The sequence below is a fragment of the Trichosurus vulpecula genome, chromosome 2, assembly GCF_011100635.1.
Source record: "Trichosurus vulpecula isolate mTriVul1 chromosome 2, mTriVul1.pri, whole genome shotgun sequence".
Taxonomy (NCBI): domain Eukaryota; kingdom Metazoa; phylum Chordata; class Mammalia; order Diprotodontia; family Phalangeridae; genus Trichosurus; species Trichosurus vulpecula.
Window position 1 is genome coordinate 30,096,569 of NC_050574.1, and position 5,756 is coordinate 30,102,324.

Sequence of the window (5,756 nt, forward strand, 5' to 3'; positions counted from 1 at the left end):
TCTTCATTTGGAGGTGAATTCTACCTTTTCATTTTTGATATTGGTAATTCAGTTTTCTTCTTTCTTTTTTAATCAAATTGACCAAAGTTTTATCAATTTTATTCATTTTTTCATAAAACCAGCTCTTAGTTTTATTTATTAACTTAATAGTTTTCTTTATTTCAATTTTATTAATCTCTCCTTTGATTTTCAGTATTTCTAATTTCATATTTAATTGGGGATTTCCAATTTGTTTTTTTTCTAGCTTTTTCAGTTGCATGCCCAATTCATTGATCTCTTTTTTCTCTATTTTATTCCTGTAAGCATTTAGAGATATAAAACTTCCCCTAAGAACTGCTTTTGCTGCATCCCATAAGTTTTGGTATGTTGTCTCATTACTGTCATTCTCTTGAATTAAGTTATTTGTTTCTATAATTTGTTCTTGGCCCCACTCATTCTTTAGGACTAGATTATTTGGTTTCCAATTATTTTTTAGTTTATTTTTCCATGGTCCTTTATTATAAATACTATTTATTGCATCATGATCTAAAAGGATGCATTGACTACTTCTGCCCTTATGCACTGGATTGTGAGGTTTTTATGACCTAGTACATGGTCAATTTTTGAGTATGTGCCATGTACCACTAAGGAAAATGTATATTCCTTTTCATCCCCATTCATTTTTCTCCAGAGTTCTATCAAATCTGCCTATTCTAAAATTCTATTCACCTCCTTAACTTCTTTCTTGTTTATTTTGAGATTAGATTTATCAGGTTCAGAGAGGGGGAGGTTGAGGTCCCCCACTAGTATAGTTTTGCTGTCTATTTCTTCCTGTAACTCCTTTCACTTCTCCTGTAAGAATGTGCATGTTCTACCACTTGGTGTGTCTATGTTAAATAATGATATTGCTTCATTGTCTTTGGTGCCTTTTAGCAAGATATAGTGTCCTTCTTTACCTCTTTTAATTAGATCTATCTTTGCTTCTGCTTTGTCTGGCATTAGGATTGCTACCCCTGCTTTATTACTTTAGCTGAAGCACAATATATTCTACTCCAGCCTTTTACCTTTACCCTGTGTATATCTTCCTGTTTCAAATGTGTTTCTCATAAACAACTTATTGTAGGATTATGGTTTTTAATCCATTCTCCTATCTGCTTCCATTTTATGGGAGAATTCATCTCATTCACATTCAGAGTTATGATTACTCTCTGTGTCTTTTTTTCCATCCTATTTCCCCCCGTTGATGCTTTTATTTCTCCCTTCTACCTTCCACTCCTCAAAAGAAATTTGCTTTTGACCACCACCTTCCTCAGTTTACCCACCCCCTTGATTCTCCTCCCTTACCCTACTGTTTGCCTCTTGCTAGTTCTTCCCTCCTTTCTAACCACTCCCTCCCTCTTCTTTCCCCTTTCCCCTCCGATTTCCTGTAGGACAAGTTTGATTTCTATACTAATTAGAGTGTGTTATTCCCTTCTTGAACTAAATCTGATGAGAGTAAAGCTCAAATGCTGCTCTTCTCCCTCCATTCTCTCCTTCTAGTATTATATGTTTTTGTGCCTCTTCATGTGATGTAACTTATTCTTTTCTACTACCTCCTTACCTCTTCTCCCAGAACCAACCCTTTACATCTATTAATTATGTTTTTATCATTACATCAATTATTTTATACTGACACCCACAGTCTATGTATATCCCTTTCAATTGTCATATAACTGTACTATTCTCAAGATTGACATTATATATAAAACAATATAATCCTATATAAGGATGTAAATAATTTGCCTTATTGATTCACAAGGGTTTTTTTGCCTGTTTACCTTTTTATGTCTCATTTGAGTTTTGTATTTGAAGATCTAATTTTCCATTGTGCCCTGGCCTTTTCATCAGGAAGATCTGAAATTCCCTTATTTCATTGAATATCTGTCTCCTTGCCTGAAAAATTATGCTCAGTTTTGCTGAGTAGTTGATCTTTGGTTGTAGTTAAAGTTCCTTTGCCTTTCAGGATATCATATTTCAATGTCTCCTGTCATTTAATGTAGAAGCTGAAAGATCCTGTGTGATCCTGACTGTAGTTCTGCAATATTTTAATTGTTTCTTTCTGGCTGCCTGCAGTATTTTCTCCTTGACCTGATAATTCTCAAATTTGACTATAATATTTCTTGGAGTTTTCAATTTGGGATCTCTTTCAAGGGGTGATTGGTGGGTTCTTTCTATGACTATTTTACCCTCTGGTTCTAGGACCTCAGGGCAGATATCTTTGATGATCTCTTGGAAGATTCTGTCCAGGCTCTTTTTTTTCTGGGAGACCAATAATCCTTAGATTGTCTCTCCTGGATCCATTTTTCAGGTCAGTTGTTTTTCCAATCAAATATTTCACATTGTCTTTCATTTTTTCAGTCTTTAGATTTTGTTTGACTGATTCTTCATGTCTCATAGAGTCAATACCTTCTACTTGCCCAAATCAATTTTTGATGTATTGTTTTCTTTGTTTAGCTTCTCTATCTCCTATTCTGTCTGGTTAATTTTATTTCCAATGAGACATTTTCTCCATTTATATTCTGAATCTCCTTAATCATTTTACCAATTTTACTTTTTAAAGATTTGTTTTCACCAGTGATTTTTTTTTTCCATTTTTTCTTTTACCTCTCTAATTTGTTTTTTAAAGTCCTCCTTGAGTTCTTTCAGGAATGCTTTTTGGGCTGGAGGCCAGTTTGCATTCTGTTCTAAGGTTTGAGATGTGGGTATAGTGTCCATGCTGTCCTCTTCTGAATTGGTATTTTGATCTTCCCTGTATCCATAATAGGAATCAATTGTCTTTGGCTTTTTAGTGTGCTTTTTCACAGTGTTTTTTTTCCTCCTGGCTTCTAAAGTAGATCTCTGCTTCTGGGGCTCAGGGGGCTCTGTCCCAAGCTTCTTGTGTTGACGGCTGTTGGCCTGCTCACTGGCTTTGTGTACTGTGGCCTCTGGTTTCATGAGGTGTGGAGGTGGGGAGGTCTGGCTGTTGGAAGTCTCCTCTTCCCCCAGATTGCTCTACAGCATTGGTGGTCTCAGCTGTTAGTCTTTGCTGGTGGCTGCTACTTCCCCTGGCTGTGCAAAGATACATCTGGAGTCCTGGTGTTCACATTTGCTAGCTCCACCCCCCTGGGGCTCATTAACTCTCATTGTTCTGCTGAGGTGGGGCCTGCTGGTACATCTTTCTTCCTGCATTAATCTCCTTCTGCCACCGCAAAAGGGGCCCTTTCCCCAACTTCTCTTGCTGAAAGGCTACTGAAGCCCCACTTCTGGTTCCTCTGTTTCTCCCAAGGGAGTATTCTCTGGGTAAGGAGGGGAAGAAGAGAATATTTACCTGGCCATCATGGCTTCCAGAAGTTCAAGAAAGCAAATTTCAAACCTTTAGGCTGTGGACTGGAGGCCGCCGGGGTAGCTGGTCCTACAGCCATAGGCTCTACGCTGGTGTCTCCAATAGCTCTGACAGACTTCTGTCCTGGGCTGAAAGGCCTGGGACTCAATCACTGCTGTAGCCAGTACTTCCACCGTGGGCCTGCTCCTGTTCCCAAGTTTAGCTTGCCCAACACTCTCCCAGATTGACACACTTGCTGGGTTCCTCTGTTGTTCCCAGTTGGTGTGGTCTGGTGCTGTTCCACGTGCCAAGCGCTCCTGCCCCTCTCAGTCTACTCGTGGCTTCTAACTCTCTCAAATATGCTCAGATTCACTTTTTTTTGACATATCTGACAGAATTTGTGAGAGAGCTCCAGTAGTTTCCTCCTTTCACAGTGCCATCTTGACTCCACCCCACCCCGCCCCATCCTGCTTTGTAAGGTATTCTTTTTCATTGGCTTTTTTGAACTCTTCTGCCATTTGGGTTAGTCTATTTTTTCAGGGTACTATTTTCTTCAGTATTTTTTGGGTCTTCTTGAGCAAGCTGTTGATTTGTTTTTGATGATTTTCTTGTATCACTCTCATTTATCTGCCCAGTTTTTCCTCTACTTCTCTTACTTGATTTTAAAACTCCTTTTTGAGCTCTTCCATGCAACCAATTCATACTTTTCTTGGAGGCTTTGGATGTAGGAGCTTTGACTTTGTTGTCTTCTTCTCTTGTCTGTTTTGATCTTCTTTGTCACCAAAGCAAGATTCTATAGTGTGAGTTTCTTCCCCCACCCCCAATACACTGTTTGATCATTTTCTCAGCCAATTACTTCATTTTTTAAACTCTTCATTAAGGTAGGACTCTGCCTCCAGTGTGGAGGTTGTACTGTCCCAAGTTTCAGTGGTTTTGTGCAGCTATTTTCAGAGATACTTCTAGGGACCTGTAAATTTTCAGTTCTTCCAAGGTGGTATGATCAAAGGAGAGATGCTTATTCCTTTCCTGGCCTGTGCTCTGATCTGTGAGTGACTACAAGCACTCTTTTCCACCCTAGAACTGTGAGGAGGATTTCGTCTCCACCACTGCCATAAGCTCCACCATGCTAGTGCTCCTCCTCACCCTAGGACCACCACCTAGGACTGTGACCCAGATACAAGCATGGGTAAAGCAAGAGAATCCTGCCTCAGCACCAGCAAAGAGATCCCTGCAATTCCCCTCTGATCAGCTGCTTGATTTCCCCACTGTCTGTGAGCTGAGAAGCCCAAAAGCAGTCACTGCCACCACAGACACCACTGCCACCCCAGGGCTAGGGCTGGATCAATGAATAAAAGTAGGAGTTGGTTTTATAAAAAAAAAAAGATAAAACATTGGTTAATATGATTTTTCTCTTTTTTCTTTTAAATGTTATTTTATATTTTCATATTTTAAAGTTCATTTTTTTAAACTAAATTTTGAGTTCCAAATTTTCTCCCACTCTCCTACCCCTCTTCCCTTCATAAGATGGTAAGCAATTTGATATACATTATATGTGTGCAATCGTATAAAATACATTTTCATACTGGTCATGCTGTGAAAAAAGAAACAGGACAAAAAGGGAAAAAGACACAAAAAATAAAGTGAAAATAGTGTGCTTTGATTTGCATTCAGACTCCATCAGACCTTCCTCTGTATGTGGATAGCAGTTTCCATCATGAGTCTTTTAGACTTGTCTTAAATCCTTACATTGCTCAGAAGAGCTAAGTCAATCATAGTTGATCATCCCACAATGTTGCTCTTACTGTGACAATGTTCTTCTGGTTCTGCTCACTTCACTCAGCATCAGTTCATATAAGTCTTTCCAGGATTTTCTGAAATCTGCCTATTCATCATTTCTTATAGCACAATAGCATTCCATTATGCCACAACTTCTTTAGCAGTTCCCCAATTGATGTGCATCCCCTCAATTTCCATTTCTTTGCCACCACAAAAAGTGGTGCCATAAATATTTTTGTACATTGGAGTCCTTTTCCTTTTTTTATGATCTCTTTGGAACACAGACCTAGTAGTGGCATTGCTAGATTTAAGGGTAAGCACATTTTGGTTGCCATTTGGCCATAGTTCCAAATTGGTCTCCAGAATGGTTACATTAGTTCATAATTCCACTTACAATGCAATAGTGTTCCAATTTTCCCACATCTTTTTCAAAATCCATCATTTTTCTTTTCTGTCGTGTTAGCCAATCTGATAGGCATCCTTTATTTTATGTTTGTGTATATCTCTCATTTTTATAATGTTTCCTGAAAGCAACATATTGTTGAATTCAAATTTTTAATTTGCTATCCATTTCCGTTTTATAAGTAAATTCATCCCATTGACATTCTAAGCTATAATTATTTGTTGTGTATTTTCCCCCTTTCTCCAGTATCTTTGCCAA